Source organism: Gallus gallus, chromosome 14, assembly GCF_016699485.2.
Source record: "Gallus gallus isolate bGalGal1 chromosome 14, bGalGal1.mat.broiler.GRCg7b, whole genome shotgun sequence".
In the NCBI taxonomy this organism is placed as follows: domain Eukaryota; kingdom Metazoa; phylum Chordata; class Aves; order Galliformes; family Phasianidae; genus Gallus; species Gallus gallus.
This window is the reverse complement of record NC_052545.1, coordinates 7,262,812-7,285,719: the sequence shown is the minus strand read 5'-3', so window position 1 is coordinate 7,285,719 and position 22,908 is coordinate 7,262,812. Positions and strand designations below refer to the sequence as shown.

The 22,908-nt window shown below is 43.7% G+C and overlaps 1 long non-coding RNA gene across 1 annotated transcript; it reads left to right on the top strand.

The window, feature by feature from the left end:
• The first annotated feature begins 271 nt into the window (after positions 1 to 271).
• Positions 272 to 18,516, top strand: LOC112533452. The gene is made up of 3 exons (XR_005839753.1): positions 272 to 3,754; positions 7,143 to 7,251; positions 18,184 to 18,516. It is a non-coding gene; the product is annotated as an uncharacterized LOC112533452 (long non-coding RNA).
• Positions 18,517 to 22,908: the final 4,392 nt, after the last annotated feature.

The window sequence follows — 22,908 nt, the reverse complement described above, 5'->3', positions numbered from 1 at the left end:
CGGGCCGGGGCGGGACAAAGCGGAGCGACTCCGGATGCAGCGCGTGCTCCGTTTTGCGCGCGAGGTTGAGCCGTGCTCGTGTGGGGCGCTGTGAGGGCTCCTGTGGGTGTGATCCGAGTCCGTCTCCAGAGGAGTAACGGAGCATTAAAGCCACGATGGGCTTAAAAAAAGCAATTCCTGCGGCTGAAAAAGCAATTGAGAGTAGACTTCAGTTTTAACGGAGTGCTTTTATGAAGTATTTTCATAAAGAAGATGATGTTCCAAGGTAAAACTGAGGAAGTTACGTTGAAACATATGGCATTTCATGATACTTTTATGGCTGTCTCAGTATTATATAAATGCTGTAGCTTAAGTGATATTAATTCTGTATACATTTTACTGAGGTTACAGTCTAGCTTGCTGAGGGTGGTATGAGCCATCTCTGAGGTGGGACTCCAAGGCACCAGGCCAGCAGCATCCAACTTCTGGCTTGCCTGGGCCTCACTGAGTGAAAAGGATTTGCCACAGGCCGTGTATGCAGCGGTCACACCGAAAGTAGTGCCTCCTATTTGCCTCCATGGAAATGACAGCAAACACGAAGCACAACGGCAGTGTTTGTTAGGGCAGATTCTCAGCTACAAAGCACTGTAGGTGCCCCACTGTTGCTGTCACCTCTGCTGAGGAGGGTGCAAGGGTGGAATTAATCTTAAAAAAGTATGGATGGAGGTCATATATTAAAATAAACATTATATTTGCATTTTATATTCATGCCATAGGCCTAGATTTTCTGTTACTTTCATTTAATGCCTTCTGCATGGCAACAAACAGACAAACAAATACATAAAGAGAGAAAAGAAAATGAGAGTGTAATGTGCCCTATGGTGCTCTGGTGAGAGTGTAAGCTGATGATTGGCACGACAGCGTGATCGTGGCTGACTTCGATTTTCCATTACAGACAATGAATGGTTGTCTGTCTGTCTGAAGAACAAAGGGATGAGCACATAAGTCTTTAAAGATTTTGAAAGTCTTCCCAGCTGTCTCTGCCAGCTCCCGTGGACAGGAGATGATTAATATTGATTAATAATACATCCCGAATTAATCATTACAAGAGAATTGTTTTGCTCAGATAAGCAAACTCTTCCTACTCGGGAGTGACAGACCGGTGCGTTTTGATTGTATCTTTGAGCTGAGCGTCGCTGCAAAGCAAAAGTGTAATGATGGATATGTCTTTATCAACCTGTTCCCTGCATTGTGTCTTTATCGCTGCCATCTGCTCTGCTGAGAGTGGCAGCTGCCAGGTCTCACAAATAGCACTACCATGTACTTTCATGTAGAACAACATATTGTCGTAATTTCTCTGATATTATGAGATGGAATAACTTTCCATGAGTTAAGGTGACATTTTGCTTGGTGCTTTGGAATGCATATTACTGCAGTGTGTGTAGGACACACAGTGTTCCTTCTGGAGCAGGCTATAAAAGCACACCCAGTCCTACTTCCAGAAATCATTGGAAAATGCTTCTTTTTCCAAAAATGTTATGAAACACCCATCTGGGACATACGTGTCAGTGCTAAGATGCAAATGAGACATATTCGCTATTAGTGTAGCTCACTGTATGCAGCCTTGGTTACCTTTGTTGGATGGAACTTTTCTAAGTCACGCTATGTTAAAAATACAGTTATTTCCTTCTTTGCTTATATTGGTTTGAATCTCCTTTATATTTGCAAACACGTTCCAACGGCTTCTTCAACATTAAAGGAAACAAACAATCTGTATGGCAGTAAGTTCTCCTTCTGTTGTTACAGCTCGACCCAGGGTGGGGGTTTGATTTCATTTCATGAGGTGTCCAGTGTCAGCTACTCCTCTGGGCTCTTGAGAGATTGGAAAGAGGTGTCTTCAACATGGACTTTGCCATAGCATGATAGATATATCATATCCTGAGATAGGATGATTATGGCAGACAGGCAAGTGGAATAAATTATTCTCTGTGGGTGTCTGTTTCTCTCCTCAGGCTACAGAAGGAAGCTAAAAGACTAACTTAGATGACCTCCTTGCTTTTCAGGCAGATAAATGTAGGTGATCTGAATCACATACTGAATATTTGCCAAGGCATCCTCTTGTTCTGTGCATCTGCTTGTGCATTAAGTGTAGCAAAATATTTGGTATAGTCCATCTGCACGGAGATGTGTCTGCTATCTTAAAAGTAAAGAGATGTATTCTCTTACATATTTAACTCATTTTTTTTGGACCAAGATGACCAGAAAACCAGGCCAGAGAAAAGCCTCTTGGTATCTAAGCGAGGCTGTATACTCTAGAAATACTGGAAAAGTTGCATTTTGCTCCAGTAGAGCATTCCAAGAGCTGGTAAAGGCTCCTGGCTTCATCCTGATCTTGAGCTTATATCAGACCACCTTTTTATCCCAAGGGTAAGAAAGTCCTTTTAATAAATTACTCTTTATATTATGCACGTATACCTTGAGAAGAAGAATATATATGTAAACACTTTTTTCCTTCCTCCCGAGATTTACTACACCCATTGGAAACTTCTGTTTGATTTATCCTCCAGACTGGGGCTATAAATGCTGCATGAATTTGTTTTTGTACTCTGTTTTAAGTATATTTAGAAGTGTACACAGTTATTTGTGCTCATACATCACATTCTTATTAATGAGCAGAGTATAATTATCGGTCGTATTGACTTTTGTTTCTCTGGATGTTTTAAAAAGATATTTAAAAGGCTTTGCTGGAGTTTGCATCTGCTTCAGAAATTAAATTTAGTCTGTGATTTTATTACCCTTTTTATTTAATTTATCTTAACTGTTGCTTTCAAGCTGTGAACCAGCTGTTGACTTTGAAAAAAAAAAAAACATTGTTCAATTTGAAAGGAGCATTTTAAAGCTTAATGTAATGGCTGTAAGTAATCACTACAGCAATTATATTCTATGGTGTTGTGCGTCACTATAATAATACTGGAGGTTGTGAGAAAATGCAAGAGAGAAACACATCAAGCTCAGACTTTTCAGTGTTGCCTGCGATGCCTGCTGCCTCTCTGCTTTGTATATAGTTTGGTGCCACTTGGCTTAAATCATAGCAGAAAAACTGAAGCTCCATTCTGTTGTGGTGCTGTGTGTGCCCAGCAGGAAACAGGAGGCTTTTTCTTAGCCTTGTTCTCTGTCATTCTTTTCAAAATGGAAGTATTTTTTTCTTTCTCCATACTGGCAGACTGCAGATAGATGCTCGCTGCGGTGGCAGGAATGCCTGCTGCTCTGCTGCCTCCTCCTGACTAGATCCAGGATGTTGTATGTGACACTGAGTGGAATTTGGGTTTTGGCTCTTCTGGAGCAACACCACCACCCACCTTGCATGGTGCGAGTGGTAGCAAAGCTCCTTGTGGAGCATCCAGAGGGTCTGGCCGGAGCTGGAGTACTTGGCATCTTGCAAAGTCAGGTCACACTGCTATTTATTCTTAAAATGAGCAGCTACTTGGCAAGGTGAGGAGAAATAATAGAAAAAGTTACGGTTGTGTTTTCATCCATGCAATGGAAAGAGATATCCTCCATTTGTGAGCTCTCTGGTTCAAGCCAGCTGGGCCTGTTGGGAAACTTTCTGGTCCACTGCAGAGAAGATAACAGAAGCAGCATGCAGTCAGAGCCCCTTTGTGTTGTAACAAACCATGAAAGCGCTGTGCAGATTCCTCTGCCCTGGAATTTCTCCCTGTGGTGATTTAAAAGGAAATGTAATATGCATCATTGTTGGAGTGGGCTGCATTTCTCAGTGAGTGACCTCACTTTGTTTTCCACACAGCCTGTGTTTGGAAACTGCAGACTGTGGTGAAGCTCTAAAAAGGTGGTCTCCCAGATTGCATGACTGTGCAGTGCCTTGCCCTTCCTCTGCTTTTGGCACTGTGTTCTACGCACAAATTCAAACCACCTGCTGGGCTAAACCATCAGTTCCAGTTAACAGCTTTGTGAAGTAATTGTGCAGCAGGGAAGACCCAGTAGGAAGGCTTTGGCTGAGCAATGTACTAAACCTTGCTGAATTCACTTTGTAGCGAGATCCTTTGGCAGAAGGATCTTAGGACAGCAAGATCTGAGTCAATGCAATAACAGTAACAAGCAGGGCAAGTGTACAGGGAGCTGCAGGCTTGGAACCTGGGACAAAATGGGAGACCAGGCATGTTACTGAAGCAAGATCACTGGTGATAATAGTGCTTGGTTGCTGGGGAAGGACAGATGACACATTTGGTAGTTGGTTTTGTGATGGTACTTGCAGTGGATTGTAGTCATGGTGATACGATTGGGATGATCCTCCAAGAGCTAGTCCTGATTTGGTATTGGTAACACCTGGCTAGAGCAACCTGTGCTTTACCTCAGAAAAAAACAAGGTTACCCCATGAGTGTCAGCATACCCAAGTGTATCTGCATGTGTGTAGTGCACATCTGCATGACATCAGCAGCAAAATGAACTTTGAAGTAGTTTCCCATTCCTCTGTCTATGTGTGGTGCACAGGAAAATCAAAGCACTGATAGAGACCCAAGCATCCTTCAGAGATCCTTTCCCAGTAAGTGTGGTTGAAGCTGAGGTGATGACTGTGGATTTGGCTCAAAGAGATAGGGACAGAATTCTGATTGTTGTGACAAGGCCAATATGCCTCATGAATTGCATCATATTATTTGATATTAAAACATACTTATATAATATATTAATTAACTGTAATTAATTAGTAATTACAATATATATATTATATTGTATATATATATGTATGTATGTATATATATATATACACACACACACATATATATAAAATATTACTATATTCTATATTATAAATGTATAAACTAAACATTCAAGGAAGCTCGCTGCTAGGAGCCTCACACAACGGCATGCCCTGGAAAGTTAAAAGCATATCCAGCATCCCAAGGTATTTTTTAATGTAGCAGAATGAAATTCTTTGGGTGCAGCAAATGAAGCCCATAAAGTGTAATGCGCTGTGAAATCACAAAGCTCCACTTTCAACAGATGGAAAAAAACAACTTTAATACAAAAGCAAAAATTGATAGACTCCGTCATAATCCAAATATCAGATTACACTTTAACAGTGGCTATTACTGTCTGCAGAGTGTATTTCAGTTGTTACATGCACTTGCTGCTTTGTCACTGTACAGAATTTAAGGTGATGAATACTATATTCTTCTGTCTTCTTCACTCTAAGAAGTCAGACAAAGTCGGTGACAAACGGCTCCCAGGTTACACATGCTGCTTCCAACTACTGTCTGCTGCACCTGTTCAGCTATTCTGAGCATGGAACCAAACCCCTTTAGCTTTAATGCTGCTTTTAGGAGTCCCTGTGCTGGGGGATGTTGGGAGCTGCGTTAGTGGACAGAGATGAGCTGCCCGTTGCCAGTGGCAGAACTGCAGATTGGAATGCTGCAGCCAGGAGGCTTCCCTGTGCCCTGAGAGAAAGGAACATTACCATGAACACAACAAAGAGCTCACCTTCTCCTCACTGCACTGCATCTGACTTTTCTGATATGCACGGAGGAGCAGACGTACCTATTCCAGCTGTCTCAGTGTGGCTTCAGGCAGCGTTTTTTGGGAACGATTGGCTGTATACCCAGGAGATGTAAATGCTAGTATATGGGAAAGGTCCCTGCTAATTAGTCAGTGTAACCTCACTAGGGAGAACCTGGATACAGCTTGGGTCTTGTTCTTTTTGGAATGCACAAAGTCAGAAGCATGTGATGCATCAGTCGTAAGACTTCTGCAGAGAAAGGTGACGTCTCATAAATCTCTTGGAGGTTTCTGAAGGAGGCAGCAAACCTTGGACAGAAAAATGAATTTATATATCCCGCTTGGATTTCCAGGAAAGAATTCAAGAAAGTCCCTGGCCAAAGACTTCTAAATAAAGTGAGCAGCTATGGGTACAAGAGGACAGGTTCCCAGATGGATGCATAGCTCAAAAAGCATGAGAGTAAATGGTCAGTTTTCACAGCAAGGGGAGGCCACCAGCTGAATCCTGTGGGGATCTGTGCTTCAGCTATTTGACATACTCAGGCATAGTCTGGAGGAAAGGCTGCATAATGACGGCATGTTTGCTGACAATACTCAGCTATTTGAGGCATTAGAAATAAGAGTTGAATGCAAAGAGCTGTGAAAATCCATCTGCATAGCGAGTGGCTGATCTGATGTGATTCAGTGTAGATAAACATAAAGTGACAAACAGAAGGAAAAACAGTGCTAATTTTATGTGTACAGTAATGAGTACAGCAGAGATTGTTAAGTAATGAAGGAGAACTTGGGGTTCTAAAAAATACTTATGTTGCAGCACTGGCCTAGCGCTCAGTAGTAGTCCAAAATGTAAGTGATGTGTCAGGTCGAAGAGAAGAAGCAGAACAGGTAACATGGTTATGTCCCAGCATAAATTGCAGGTGTTGCACACCTTGAGTACTCTATGCTGTGCTGAACCTCCTTTTCAGAAAGCAAAGAGCAGAAATAGGAAACATCAGACAAGTGACAAAGATGATCACACATCTGGAATGCTTTCTTTTGGGGAAAGCTTTGCTTGGAAAAGGGACAGTTAAGAGAAATATAAGTGTATAATGTCACATGGGATAGGAAGAATGAGGAAGGAATGATTGTTCAGTGTCTCTGTTCATGAAGGAGCTTGGGTGAAAGGAAGGACACAATAACACGTCAAATTCAAAGCTGAAAGAAAAGGGAGGTATTTTCCCACACTTTACACAGTGCAGCTGTGGAACTCCTGGCAATGAGGTTGTTGTAAAAGCTAAAAATAGTGGGAGAAAAGTCCTTCTGTGAACACTAAACAACAATAACCCACCTCCCTCTGCCTCAGAAAGCTCCAAAGCTGTATGCCCTTTGCTAGAGGCTGGAGATGCATGATGTGCTATGTGCTTTTCTAACTCTTATATTCTTCTGTTGGCTGTTACAAAACCAGGATATTGGGCTGGTGGACTTTAGCCTTGAACTCTTGTGACCACTCATACGTGGGTATTATCCTAAATTGGACATAACTGAGGTAAGGAATTGCAGATGGCATTTAGGTCCAGTATTTTTTACCATTGCTGTATTTGACTCTAATTTTTACCTCTGACTCTTTGGAGATCACTGCAGACTTAGGCTCTGTTCTGTTTGGTGCTTGCAGTGAAGGCTGTGTTGCCAGCAGCAGAAGCCAGATCTAAAGAAAGGAGACAAGTGCCTTGCTGTATGGATGTCAGATTCCACTGGAAGTCAGCAAGTGAACCCCTGATCTGGTGAGTTTTGCGGATTGAGGAAGAAAGGGGAAGAAGAGGCTCTGCCAGCATCTGGGATCCGTCTGAGTTCTCTGTGAGACGATCACTGGGCACTAGGAATATTTATCTAGACCTCTCTGAGGTGGATGCTGATCTAAGCCTGTGTAATTTTGGAGAGTGCTCCTAATACTTGTGCAAGGGAGTAAAAATCATAGAATCACAGAGTGGGTTGGGCTGGGCTGGGTTGGGAAGGACCTTACTGTTCTCCCAGCCCCACTCCCTGCTGTGTGCTGGCTGTTCCCCCCAAGTCAAGCAGTTCAGGGCCCATCTGTGGCCTTGGGCACCTCCAGGAACGGGGCACCCACTGCTCTGGTCAGCAGTACCACTGCCTTACCACCCCTGAGTAAAGAATTTCCTCCTCACATCTGATCTAAATCACCCCTCTTTCAGTTTAAAGCCATTCTTCCTTGTCCTATCACTATCAGACCATGTGCAAAGTATGTCCCCCTTCTGTTTATAAGCTCTCCTTGAGTACTGGAGAGCCACAGTGAGGTCTTCCTGGAGCCTGGCTAGCACTGAAGAACCCAGCTGGTCAGGAGGTTGTGACCCTTCTAGATGGAAATTTTCAGTGGGTTAATGGGGCACTGACTCCAGCTCCCACCATTCCCACTCCTTTGCATGCTTTGTTGCTTTCTAAAGTGCAAGAATCATGGGGGTAAGTTCAGGGCTTTCTCTTGCTTCGTGGCCCTCTTGCTGTCAGGATGGAGCCAGCTTTCCAGCTTTTCCTCAGCAGGAATCTTCCCATTTACATGCCTCAGAAATAATTCCTATGAATTTAATTAATCACAGTTTACATGGTAATAACAATTGAAATATTTTTTATGGGTAAATAATGTACATCTCCTGCTGTGGAGGGATCTGCTGGTTCCAACACTTAATTATTGCATAATCTACTTCCCATTAAGTGATCATAAAATGAGACCAAAGGAAACCAACAGCAGAGGGAATAATTAGCAGCTACTTTGTGTCCGGGGCAGGACAGGTCTTAATGCTCCTTAGGAGCCCAAGCAGTTCAGGACAGTGTGGTTTTTTGGTACTACACAGGGAGTGTCTAGCTGGCAGCACACTGCCGTGCACAGGGACCTAAGCTCACTCCGTACAGGAGGGCTTCAGCACAGAGAGGCTCCACGTGAGTGAGGCTGTTCAGCCTCTGCTACCTGACCAAGTCCTCCCTGTGTGTCTGGCTGTAAGCTGTACTGTGAGGGGGCTGGGAATGCCAGGCTGCAAGGTTTTGTACGTCAGCAACAGAGCAGGGCTGGGCACAGACAGGATCTCACATACCTGATGCTGGGAGTTATCAGCCCCATGCTGATGCTGCAGCAAGACAGTTATTTTGCTGAAGCGGTCCAGGAATCATCTGCTTGGGGCAGGCCTGATGTATAGCCTTTGGAAAGGTGCAATGCCAGCCCATTTAGTAGCCACAGACAGTGTCACAACATGCACAGGGAGAGCTGCTCCAAAACGTGGTGGCGTCTGGCTGAGTCCTGGCCCCTCATGTGATTGTTCTGAACACCAGTGTACTTTTCCCAATTTGTTTCCTTTTCCTCCCTTGTCTTTGCTGGTTTTACTTTTATTTAGTGTTGTATTCTATGTTGTAATTACTTCTTTAATCTATAATGTTGCTACTTGCCTGACTCCCCCAGCTCCTGGCTGCCTTGAGGACCAGCACTGTAAACAAGTCATGGTGTCTCTCAATAGCAAGGCTCTGGCTGAAATAACTCCCTAAATAAATAAAAGGCAAATTAGATATTGGAAAAGAACTTTAAATAACATCTGAATTCCTAGGGAGCTACATCTTACATCTCTGTTAGGGACAAATGGGTTCAACATAAGTAATACTTCCCTGGAATGAAAAATAAAGAAATGCAGCTCACCAGCCTCTACAGGCTGGAACGAGAATACACTTTGGTGATAAATAAAAGCAAAATGCAAAGATGTCCCTGGGTGGCAGATGGGAGCAAAAGATTTAAACATCATTGGACTATAAGCACTATCTCCGAAACGTGCCTTAGCTTGCCTCCAGATATCTGCTTTGGATATGACAGGTCTAGCTTTTTCTCTTGTGTAATGGGAAGAAGCTTAAAGCCCTTCACTGAGGCAGCATTACTGGGAGCTCTTTGCAGTACGTGGTAGACTGTGACCTTCCCAGATAGAGCTGTGCCTTTCCAACATGTACTTGTGCTGAATTCTAAACCGATTAATGAAACATAACTAGTTGAATTCTCTAAATGGCTTTCTTTCTGGTCTTCATACTGATGTAATGCTAAAATCTTCCCTTGTTCCCGCTTCACGGGACCTATTCATGTTTGTTTTTGATTGTTACTCTCTGTTGCGTGCGCTGTTTGATATTCACCCCTTCCCCATACCTACTTCAGGTATTTATGACTGGACAAGGCCCAGACAAGAGTGTGTGATTGCTCCTGGTGTCCTTCCTCTCCTCTGCATGAGCTGCCCATCTTTTGGTTCTGACACAACATATTCCTGTCATTGGGTGGACAAACTGGCTTGCTTTGGTACTTTCTGAGCAATAAAGTCCTCTGTCAAAGTGGGACCCTTCAGTGCCAAGTCTGTGACTGTGGTCAAGCAGCTGAGCTCACGATGACGTGAGTGTGACAGCCCTTGCCATCAGGGAATGTGCTGATCTGTGCTGTGTGTGCTGCATCAGAGCTAGAAGCATGGACTAATGCTTTTGCTGTTCTTCTCTCATTTGTTCTGCACTTCCCAGTTACTGACAAAGAGCATAGCTACTGCCATCATTGCCCCACTCTTCAACTTCCCTTGCCTCTCCTAGGTATGTGTCTTTCCTGAAGAAAAGCTGATTCTGTTTCCTATGAGCCTGGGTCAAATATCAGAGCATTTGGTGCAGTAGGGAAAGCTCTTCCTTTAGAGGGGCACTGTCTTTACCTTGTGCTACTCAGACCAGTGACCTGAAAACCTCTGCAGGGCTCAGCAACGTGGGTGATTTTGCTCTTCCTGTGCCGAGTGTGCTCTACTGTGAACAATGGAACAACACGGGGGAAGTGATTTCAGGAGCTTGCTAAGGAGTAAGTTGGGTAGATGCTCTTATTGCTCTGTCTTGTTTATCTTCAGATAGAGATAACGTTTTTCTTCTTTGCTAAAATGAAGTTCTTGATGGGCCTGTTTATGAAAATCAGGCTAAATTCTCTGCCCAGCAGGGTTGTGCTGCACCCTGGTACTGAATTAAAAGCAGCTCCTGAAGAGGGCAGCATGGGTTAGCTGATGCTCCTGCCGTGGAATTATACTTTGTATTCTAGCCACGTCTAAGGCAGGGCTGGTGAAATGTAGAAGAGCATTGAAGGAATTGGTAGTAAAACTCTTGGCTCTGTGATAAGATGCCTGGACTGTGCAGACGGTGTTATCCCCATTCCTGTTACTGTAGGAGAATATGCGGCTCACCAGTAGTTGTGCTTTCTTGCCATGGGCTGTCTGACATGAAAATGAGTGGTGCTGGTGTGACCTGCCTGCAGAACGGTCCCTCTGTTGTCCAGCGGAGTGCACAGCACAGAAGACAGCCTGTAGGAAACCCCAGCTCTTCACTTCTGCTTAAATCGACCTATGTATCAGGTGGATTTGATAATTCTAGAGTTAATTGTTGAGCACTGATGTAGTAATCAGCTTCTGTGGAATGTGTACCAAACAGCAAAATGAAAGTGCAAAGCCCTTAAATCAAGGAGCTTGCACAGTGATGGGGTATGAAGTGCTTTTCACTAAAAGGAAGACACTGGGAGACCCAAGGGAAAGGATCAGCTTAGTTAGCGAGTCCTGGGACTTCAGTGCCCGTCTGTCTACAAGTAATGAATGAACAGATTTTTTTCTTCAAAGCAGAAACCAGGATGGTGAAAGCATCCACGAGGTCTGGAAGATCATGTGGAAGTATTTGTGACATTTACATTAATGCCAGATGAATAATGAGGATTAATGTTCGTGGGAGCAATACAAGTGGCTATCACAATGATTAGGCTATTATTGTAATGGGTTTTCAGGGGAGGATGATGACAAGTGATTTACACACTATGCAGTGATTTCTTCAGTGTATCCAGATGATAAGCAACTCTGGCACCTTTCTGCAAGAATTTGGGATGTTTTCTTATTCTTGAAGTTGCCAGTTAGTCTAAGATAGAGGACAGGAAGGGGGAGGGCACTGGGTAAAGGAAGGGGATGCTGTTTTTTCATTCCGTAACTGGTGGGAGAAAGCTGTTATGAACCTGGCAGCCTCACTGAGAAAAGTGACGAGAGCTCTGTCTGGAGATGTGATACAGGGACAGCTTTACAAGCACCAGAATTCTCTCAGGCAGTAAGGTGTGACTGCTGCTTCATCACCAAGCTTTGCCTTTCTGCTGTTCAGGCACCAGCAGCTGTTTTCTATTCTGGTTCATGGAACAAAAACTTCCAATGGTAAGGACAGTTTCCCACACAGTATATGTGTACGATATTTGGCTGCAGGAGGCCATAATCATAGTATGCAAGGAGTCAATGTTGTGTGTGATAGAGATTGTGCAGAAACAAAGGAGGAGCCAGGTAAGAAAAAGCAGTTGCCATTCTCTATGCATAGCACTTTACCCTTTGCTATTTTTTCCTGTCCTTTTAAGCACTGAGTGTAATTGTTGCTATCTATGATGGTTGGTCACTTCTCCATCGATTTTCTCCAACGTCTGTAGGCTGATGAGTGCTAAGGAGTTCTGGTGTTCTTGTGCAGAGCCCATTCTGCCAGGTGACATCAGCTCTTCAGAACTGATAGCAGAGAACAGGGAAACTACCCAGAATCTCACTGAGAATGCAAAAAATGATGCAGCATTTGAAGCTCTCATTGTAGATAGTGAAGCTCTTTTATTGGCTTATTGATAGAGTGACCAGGCCAACAGCTATAGAAATTCTTTTTTTCTCCTTTTTCCTCTCCTATTGAATGATATTTGGATCCTTTTCAGATATTTTGTGCTTTAGAAGCTATGTGGGTACCTGCTTCCTATCTGCAGCCTCATTAGTTAACTGAACAACTTTCTACCTTTGATGCCTTCCTTGGGAAAGATGACACAGCATCACTTTGTAAAAATGAAATAAGATGTTTCGTAACACCAATAATTTTCATTGTGAGCCAAAAAATGAAAATAAGTTCAGAATGGTTTCATTATGGATATTTCAGCTCCTTCTCTCAGCCAGGACTCTCTGCTTGTCCCAGCTGCTGTGTGCTTTGCATGCTTACACCTGGGCAGCTAGTAAATGGGAGAGTGCTACAAAACCTGTGCAAGCCCTGTTCCCTCTAATTCCTGCAGCAAGCTAAAGCCAAATAGGGAGTTAAAGAGCCAACTCTGACACTGCTGCTTAAAAAAGCAGTTTCGTGTGTGTTCAACCGTACTTGTTTTGGGGTACAATGAAATCCAAGGCGCCATCTTTCAGGTCACAAGGTCCTGTGTGTCCTTTTGTTTTCAAATTGAGATATGAATTTGGAACAAGTTTCCAGATAACAGTTGCCAAAAAAAAAAAAAAAAAAAAAACCACCACCACCAAAAAAACTTCCTGGCATTTTTGCATAGTTTTTGCAATCTGTGAGCAGAAGTACTGTGTCACAACAAATAGCCCTGTGCTTTGCACCACGTTAGCAGACTCTTTTTTTTTCCTGTGGAAATACTGTCATTGCTTTCCTATCATCATAATCCTCAATCCTCAGATGACAGTGTTGGTTTACCAGAGCTCTGTCCAGAAAAGATGCTGTGTTCAGATCTGGCAGAGAGGTACTGTACTCAGCCAATGGCAGCGGTGTCCCCATGCACACCTCCACCCAGGAAATGATGGCAGATACAGAAGAACAGAGCATGAGGGGATGGGACAGGAGTGACCTTGTGCTGGCTGTGCTTTTTTCTGTCAATTCAGAGCAATCTAGAGGAAGAGTTGGTCTGGAAATACGAAACTGGAAATGTATGTAACCCTGAGCAGAAATACCTAGGGTTAATATGTTACCAGTCTTATACCAGAGGGCTTTAGTACATGCCAGTCAGATGCACAAACATATTTTTGTGAGAAATGTCCCCCATCAGTGCTTCTGTTTTATTTTAAATAACCCGAATCATGAAGGGCAGCTGGTAATCCACATTAAAGCAAGACTCTACAGTGCTACGTTGCCACTTGAATGCTTGAATACCCTAGAGGTTTCTGTGTGGTTTTGTTCAGGTGACTGTGTGATCCTTACGTGCAGCTCTGGGGGTCCCTAGGCCTGGTCCAGAATGCAAGCCAGACTTGTTTAATAATTATTTGTGTTCCGATCTTACTCTGTTTGATGCTCGGAATTCATCTCTTTTTAAAACTTCGATGACAGTTCTCAAATAGCTTCCTGGTAGGCAAGCGTTGGATTGGAAAGTATCTCCTGGTACAAAGAGAGCTTCTGTGTGAGGTGCTTGTTTTGTGTGCGAGCACATCTGCTACAGCCACTGAGTTTGTGGGCAGACAACAGTTGGTCTTCTCAGGTTTGTGGTTTGACAATGTCCTGTCAGAGAGATTGTCTTGTCTCTTTCCTGGTACTACCTGATCTATATCGCTGTATTGCAGAATGAAATGCCTGATTCAGTTCTGGATTAACTTGGGGTTTCCTTCACACTGCAATGCAGGTTAGCCATAGATCTCTGCTGGGGAAATCAAGTGGAGCGCCCTGGTGGCAGATAACTGGGAACCTTCAGTGTCATCCTGCTGAAGCAACTTGACTCCAGCAGAACAATATGCTGCATTCAGATCACGCATTTTGTTTTGCAGACAGGATAAGGAGGAGAGGCTCTGCAGTCAGCACAGCAGGTCAGGACCCCTTGGGCTGGGCAACCACATGCATGTCCTAAGAGACAGGAGTAGTAAAGGCCATGGTTCTGATTGTAATGGCTGTGCAAGGCAGGGAGGCAAAGTGAGACTGTCCTGACAGTGAACAGTGAATGTCCTTGCTATGTGTAATTTGCTTGTAGCTTGGAAGAGCCTCTTCTGTTCCCTGCTCTCATGTGTCCTTGACTCCTGATCCTCGTGTCTGCCCTTGCTGGCCTTCTGCTTTTGTTCTATTTCTCAGTTAATCATTCTTTGTCTTCTGTCTCTTGATCCTGCCATGTAAAACATTGGCTGTATATAATACAATCAATGAAATTTCTACTTAGACATTACATGTTCGACCAAACAGTGGAGTCTGAGTAAGGCAAAGACAGCCCATAATTAACCTCTTACGGACGTGCAGAAGGGTTGTCTCACTGCACAAGGGCATGCTCTATCCAGACAGCCTGGCTCCCTGGCTCTTGCCTTGGCTTGCAGAAGCCACTGAATTTTGTTGGTTGAAAGTCTTTCTTTGTCTCTTTGTAAGGAAGTGCACAGCACCAACTTTTGTTTGGTGTCAGCTGGCAGTTTGAAGCCAGAATACAGTGCAAGTTTTTCCAGGTGTCCTCGGGAAGAGGCTGAGTTTAGCAGCTTAAGCTACGCACTTTTAGAATCAAACCAATTTTCTCCTGCATGCTCTATGCCTTGTGGAGTCCCCACAGTGCCTACAGACCCATGTGACTTCATAGGCTGAAGTTCTTAATCTGCTTTCTGTCCATTGTTATCTTCTAGTGAGTTTTTCTGTAGCTACAGCATTACAGTAAGATAATTGAAGCACTTATTGGCTCTTGATACAAAAATGAGTCTTTGCATGCCAATTTTTTTTCTGGTACAGAAGCTTTAAGAATTTATTAACCATTAACACTGCATGCAGTCAAAACATAACACTTTTTCTACTATTTAGATGTTTGAATTTATTAAGTTTGACTTTCCAGAAGTGGTTGCCAGTAGCATAATGAAACAGTTAACTAAATATGTGAATGCAGCTTACTTTGGTGTAATTAGAGACCTATAAAGTACATTTTAGTAAATTGAAAATGCTAATTAAGGCCCACATGGTTGTACATTTTCAGTTTTGTAACATTACCTGTGGTGTTGGAGTGCTGAGACAAGGGCTAGACATCGATGTGCTCTTGGAGCAAACCAAGCCATCACACCTGTTTTGCTGGCGTCGGTGTGCCAAGCTGTGCTTTAACATAGCTAATAAAGTATGAGGTGGTTCAAGCTGTGCAGCTTGCAAGCACTTTGTAATGCTGAAGAACTGCTGCTTGAGTGGGAAGATGAATCCACATGGTTGGTGCTCCTGGTGAAGAATGGGCTGCAGTTGGGACTGTCTGGGGCAGTGACAAGGAGGCTGATGGCACAGCAGCTTGGGTGCTTCCCTGCAACTTGAAAAATTCAGCTGTGCTGCACCAGGCCTTGTGCTCAGGTGAGACTGAGAACACAGGTTATTGTGGAGAGGGAAGGGAGCGAGAGGGGCAGTGAGATCATGGGGATCAGGTGTCCCTGCCCCACAGGACAGATGAGTGTGTGTGTTGTTCCATCCTTCCAGTGTGTGGCTAATGCAGTTCAGGAAAACAGAGGTAATGAAATGATGGTGAGACAAAAAGGAAGGAAATATGGAAACTTTTTTATTCTAGTCTCTAGGAATTCATTCTAACAAGCGAAAAACACTGAGTCTTTCTGGTTTTGACCGTGGTGCTTCTTTTACAGCACTGCAGCCTTTTTGCCAGTTGAATCAGCCCTGTTTCTGTGCCAACCTTGGTGAGCAGGTTTTGAGGGGAAGCACTCATCTCTAAGGCAAATGAGTGCACAAGGAAGACTCAGAACAGAGAAGCTCAGGCAAGACATCCAGAGGAGACCCACAGGGAGATGTTTTTATAGTTGCAGTGACTATCCCTGAGACAAGAGATGGAGGAATGTGTTGCAGCTCAGCAGTCAGTGTCTACACAGTAGGGCTGTTGGTCTCTCCAGAAGGTGCTTCAGCAAAGCCACGGACTCTAGGCTGTGTGCAGGATTCTGGCTTGGGGAGGCAGAATCTATTATTTCTTCTGAAGGCATAATAAGCACTTCCTAAAATAGAGATTTAATGTAGTCTCCATGAAAAACATCCACTCCCGTTACAGCGTGCATGGAAGAGTAAACTATGCCCATCTGTGGCAGGTCAGCCGCACAGTGGGTATCCAGGCTGTCAGTGTACCCTGCCTGTGCCCTTTGGAGTAGCAGTGCACATATCTTCATAGGCCATAATTCTGCACAGTGTAAACAAGGTACATGAGAAAGCATTCACTGAAGCATCTACTTTTCACTGACTTCTACAATCAGAATCTGTCAGTCTACTCTTTGCCTACGTTCATACTTGGAAATATGAGATGTTCATACTTGGAAATGCAGCGTTCTGCACTGGGTGGCATTGGCCTGGCAAACTGTTATGAACTCCTCTGCTCCAAGTGGGTCACATTTGTTTGGGACTCCAAATTTTTCCCTCTTCCTCTTCCACTGGAAAGAATATCTGTCTGTTTGCTCTGCCATAAAAAAAATGGCAGCTTTTTTCTCTTCACTGGTCCCCAGTTCATCACAAGCTACTGCTATTGACCATTTTGGTTTTCTTGTTACATAGATATTCCCCCAAAAGCTGAGGAAGCAGCCAATGAATAAGGACATTTCCCAGGAGAACAGAAACCAGCTTTTTGATGAAGGTGAAAGGTTTCATATGAAACCTTGGCTCCACTGCAGCTTAACAAAGCTGTGTCAAGGCATCTTTTCAACTTTAAAAGTATGACATCTATTTGTCCAGAGCTAAGCTGACTCCCAGAATGTATGCACAAGTAGGAAACTTATCAAGGGACATTCTTTTTCTCCCAGTGGTCATGTTCCTGTGCTGTTCTGATTAAATGTGACTGTCTGAATGCAGCTAGACCAAGAGAGACACTGACTCACAGTGTCTTGTGGCCCTCGAGACCAACCCTCATCACAATGCCCAAAGTAGCAACCTATCCAGACTCAGGTTTCATGATAGAGCAGCGGAGAATCTTGGGGAGCTTCTGGGTGTTTTGCTTAACCAGATCTGAAAACCAAGGCTTAAGTGAACACCAGGCTCCTGAATGTCAGTGGCACACTGCACAGGTAAAACTATTCAGAGTCCTAGACTCAGGAGTTAGGTGAAACATACTACATGGTAGAATTCAGGGTCAAACACCATGAGCAGATTGTCAGAATGCAGCAACTGGAGACCCCAAGGCTTGGTTTTCTGGAGTGGTTCTCTGTGCACCAAGACCAAAGCAGACATTACATCACCCTCTGTTCTTTGAGCCCTTGCAATCATCATTGCTTTTGCCTCACTGAAGGTTAGAGAATGCCATCTTACACTGCTTCTGAGGTTTTCTCTTAATGAACAGGAAACCCCCAGCCTTGGGGTGAACTGCTTGCCTCCCTTTTCTGTTAGTGGAAGACTTATAAAGAGAGGTTCATATTTTAAATATGGTGCAATGACATCAATAGTAATAATTATTGCATGCATCAAAGCTTTGGAGATTAGCCACGGATCATGCATCTAAATAGCAAATGGTTATAATAGCTCTAGATGTGGAACATCAAAGTCTGAGGAAACGTTGCTCTGTTATAAAAAATACATCAGAATGATCATCCCACTCCAAGCACAGTGCAGAACTGTAGATGTGCATGGAACAAATGCAACATATTTCATACTCATTTGGGTGTTTCAAGTAGGGGAAAAATTGATTCCACAGCTCCAATTACCAATCCACAGTAAGTAAAGTCTGCATTGAAATTACAAGGTTTCATACAGTATTAGGCTTACGTGGACTCCTCCTGGTGGAAATGTATTTATAATTAGGGTCTAGAAAAGCAAGGAGTGGTATTTGGGGTTTTAATTTTTTATATGTGCCCTGGCAGAGAGAAAAGTGGCTGAGACTGCACAAAGTTCTTAAAACTGTGGTGTTTCAAACATCCTTTGCTGAAATGAAATGGTTTCCTTGTAGATTAAAGGAACTGCACTGCTGTTTTCTTTATTAGGAGAAAAGTATTCCAAAGCAAGAAAAAACCCAGACATTCACCACTGAGCCTCAGAACGGCTGCTGGAATAAGAAAATGCAGAACAGTGATTTGAACAACAGAACCTCTGAGCTCAGCGACTGGAATTCCCAATTACAGACATACTGCTGTTTCTCCTCCCTCAACACAGATGTTTAGCTTGATCACTCCCCCAAGCCCAGTGAGACAAGCTCTGTGAAGGATGCGGAGCTATGCATGCTCCGACAGCTACATCAAAGGCCGGGCCCAGCCTGCACCTCAGCCACCAGTCTGGAGGAAATCAGAGACCCTCATTAAAGTTTCAGAAAAACCTAACTGGTATGAGGACGGCACTCAAAAATGTATTCAGGGGAAAACAAATATTGTTTTAATGCTATTAATAATTGATGAGTTGCCAGCAGAGATCCTCATAGCATTAAGGGAATTGAAAATTAAAGGCACAAAGACACTACTTTAAGAAAACATCTTGGTAAATAATTAATACGGAGTGGGCCTATTGGAATCTGAAGAGTGTAGCTTTTAGTTTATCTTGTCAAACCTATGCTTTCTAATACCAGAGTTTCTTCCAGAATGAGAGCGTGGTCATTTTCATTTCATATGGACAAAAGATCTCATTGTTTCTGCTGCTTGGCTGAAATCATTTACAGGCTTCTGTATTGGTTGTGTTGAGCTCCTGGCATCATCCTAGGGAGCACAGCTAAGCACCCAAAGATTATGGCTTCCTGATATCAAGAGGGGGAATCAGAGGGATAATTATTTAGAAAACATACAAGAACATGTTCCTGCATCTGTCCCAGGGAAACAACTGTTTGTCAGGGTCAGACTGGATCAGAGGAAGAAGCCCTGCCAATGCGTGCTTAGCAAAACGAGGTATAAATAGCTGTGAGGAGCATCTTGGGATGTGTAACACTCAGGAGCAGCGACTCCTTCAGCTTTTGTGTCTCTAGAGAGATGTGTTTGCAATGGTGAGGCCAGTTGTGGGGGCTGCACCAAATAAATAATTCAGTGGCTGGCACTTTCCCCAAGCATTCTTTCTGATAGGGATCTTGAGGACAACAAATAGAGCAGCCCAGCACTCCACAAAGCACAAGCCCATCAGAATGACTAAAGAAAGGCTGATCATAAAACGTATTAAAGGAAATAAATACTGAATTTCTGCATCTCCTTCCAAAGCAGCTCCCTACCACAACAGCGTGCAGAGCTGTGAGAGCACAGTTCAGAGACGTGGCTGAAGAGTTCAACTGATGCACATTTCCTGGCATGGAGAGATAACGTAGATTCAAAACAAAACAGCAAGCGCTGTGTTAGCTAGCAGAGCTTCTGCTGTCTCTGAAAACCTGTGTTGCTGAAGGGCGTATGAGCTCTTAAAGTCCCAATTTATTCCAGTCTATTTCTATCTTTTAGGCTGTTGTAACGAAGCAGCCAGTAAGTCAGGCATAATTGCTGGCAGGCATTCTAATTTAGGGAACTGCACAAGAGCATCCACAGAACTATATTTATCATTTCATTCCTTTAAATAAAGCAAAAGTGAATGTGGTTTCTTCATTACAAATGTCTGGGAGTGTCTTACATGCAAAAGGACTGTTGAGATTGATGGAATTCATAAACACCCTTTATTTACTACAACAAAGTTAATAATTAAGCAGAAGAGAGAACATCCACGAACGCTGTTATAAAATAATTCTTGCCCTGGTTCCAAGCAAAAATTTAAATGTAAATTAGTGATTGAGAACACGAAGATGATCCGCTGTAACTATAAAGAGAAGTTCATGTTCTCCATTCTGGATGAAGTAAATACAACAGTCTGACATTGCCTGAACACACTGCCGAGTGCAAACCCACCCAGTCCCAGCACTCTCTTACACAGCTGCTCCTTTTACCATCTCCTGGTGCAGGGATAATGTTCATGCAGCTGCCCCACGCTCTGTCCTTTCACCTCTCCTCCTGCCCCACCTCCCTCTTGCTCTTTGGCCTTCCTGCTCAGAGGGTGGCAGGGTGAACTCCCCCTGCTTGCCACGCTGCCCTCTTGTTACTGAAAGATGCTGACTCTGGGAGCTCCATCTCCATCAGGCAAAGCTGAGAGATGGTCTGAGCTGACTGAGCAGAGCAGTGAAACAAGCCAGTTATCTCCATCAGAAGCAAAATCAAGGAGTGATTGGTTGCCTGAACTTACATTCCAGTTATCTGTGCTGAGTGGCTTCTGTACATCATTGCCCATTTTTCTGGGTGTTTTTATTTAAGCTGATAATGGAAAATGAATAAAGCTTTAGTTCTGCTCTGATTTTAACACTCATGGAAAATATCTGAAGATGAACATTTTTGTGTTCAAAACAGTTATGATTAATATTTAATTTGCTGACATCCAGCAAAGGGATTAGTTTTCCTCTAACATTGCTCAACTTTGTAATTAAAAGAACTGTTTTCTCCTGGTTTATACCTGATGTCCCAACATCACTGTGACTGCAGTCTCACTGAGCTGAGGTTACCATCATCTGAAAGCTCTGCTCCTGGGAAGAGGTAAAGGCTGGGACCTGTTCCACATCTCCAGAGGACAGAGGAGATCTGCCACTGGTTGCATTTAAACTGCAAAGCACAGCCATGTCATGGCTCCAGGAATGAGCGACGTGTGCTTGCTGCTGCAAGTCCTCCTTGGACTTGCTAACCTTAGCCTGGGGAGGGGCAGAGCTAACAGGTACAGGAAGCAGTGATGCTCTGCTGAGGATCAGGAGACCCTTTCAGAGGTCTGAAGGAGATGCTGCAAGGCCTTCAGCACCATCGTGGAGGCAATCTGAAAGAAAGTGTGGTGTGGTGGTCAGCCAGCTCAGGGCCTCTCTTTGGCCACAGCTGTGAGCAGATACCAGTTCTGGGGTCATGCTGCCCTTCCTCTTTCAGCCTGATACCTGATAATTTCATTGGTGTCTTGTGATTCCTGTGCTGTGAACACAGGCACGTGCATGTTCAGTGTGCTCTGGTGATCCCTCCTGCTGGGGATTGTCCTCCATCCTGGCTGCGACTGTAGATGAGGATGCTACTGAGGAGGGTGCAGGACTCAGCCTCACAGAGAGATGGAAGCAAATGGCCAATTCACACCCATTCTTTCTAAGACTACACTCTCAATGCTTCCTTCACAAATGGGGCTACAACCTGTGACTCAGTTGTCCAAGCAATTAAGCCTTCCTATTTGCAAAATTAGGTCTTCTTGCTCAGACAGCAGCTACAGCTTAGAATCAAATTCAGCCTTTAGAATTAACCCATCTGTAATGTCCATTAAATCTGGATTCCCCTGACCAGTCATGCAAAGTACATCTCTTCTTAGTGCCGTATTCATCTTACTCTGTCAGTTTTACCCAGCTCCTAAGCACTCAGTAATAGCAAGGCTGTCAGGGGGTTAGTTATTCATTAGTTTTCATTCACTTGAAGAATATATTGTTGCCATAATATGGCACATTGCACTGGGAACAAACTCCCAGTGCAGACAGAGCTTAGGGCCATTTTTCAAACGCTGCTGTTAATGTGTACCTTGTTTGAACGGAAGAGGTCTTGTTGGAACTTCATTTTAAACATTACTTTGATAGAGCTTAGCGGGCAGTTTTCATGTCCTCTGATAGCTGGAGGAGAAATGGGTGCTGGTGACAGAGATGCAAAGTGCTAACTCGTAGGGCTGTGGGGTCAGTGCTTGATTCTGAGTTCTCATTCATGCACCTGAAGCCAATCAGGCCAACTTCATCAAAATCCACTTGCTCAGCAGCTGACTACAATAGCTGCTGGCTACTTAGCCTCCATTCCATGGCTATCACCAGAAAGCCCAGGCTGAAACAAAGTTAGCAGTGACGAGAACATTATGAGTATCACCTGTGAACTGAGGATAAATAATAAGGCAAGACAAACATGAGTCATGCAGAGGGTAATTAGAGCTACAGTACCAAGGGATGCTTCTAAATGAAAAACATAATCTTCACGGTGAAATTGCAGAATGATGCCTCTCAGCATGTTAATTCCGCCCAAATTAGAGCTGCTTAAAAAGAAGTGGTGACACCCCCAGCCATGTGCCTGCTCTTCCAGCTGTGAGCTGCTTCGTAGCTGCCATTTTGTTGGTTATTCCTTCATGTTTTGGAGCGGGGAGAATTACTGAAGCAGAGGAGGATGAGAATCTTTGTGGAGTTCAGCACCTTTCATGGGAAGCTCGGAGGGAAAGCACAGAGATCTTCCAGGAGATAGGATCTTTCTTAATGATGTAGGATTACAGTTCGTCTGTTTAATTCAACCCGAGTGACATAATATCTTTCATTTGGACTTATTACCAGCAGAGCAGTTAGTCAGTTGGAAGCAGACCTAGGGCAGGGCATTTTGTCATTATTTTAAATTTTCTCTATCTGACAAAATTGAAGGTCTTGAAAAGACTAGAGCCATTGTAAAGGATAGAGCATCAGAGAATAGGTCACATAGTGTATTAAAGAATGAAAATTGATTCATTCTTTCCTCTGTTGAATAAGCAGCTGTACTTTGGTCCCTGTGATCCATGAAATAAGCTGTCAGGGAAATAGGAAAAGTGCCACATTTGAACTTCACTCATTGATTCTGTTCTGATCTGAGGTGCGGTATTAAAATACATTACAGGGGGTGCAGAAGCTGCAGCAGTGGCAACGGCTGGGCCCAGCTTGCTCCTCAGTTGTCTGCATTACTTGTTATTGAATTAATCCATGCTTT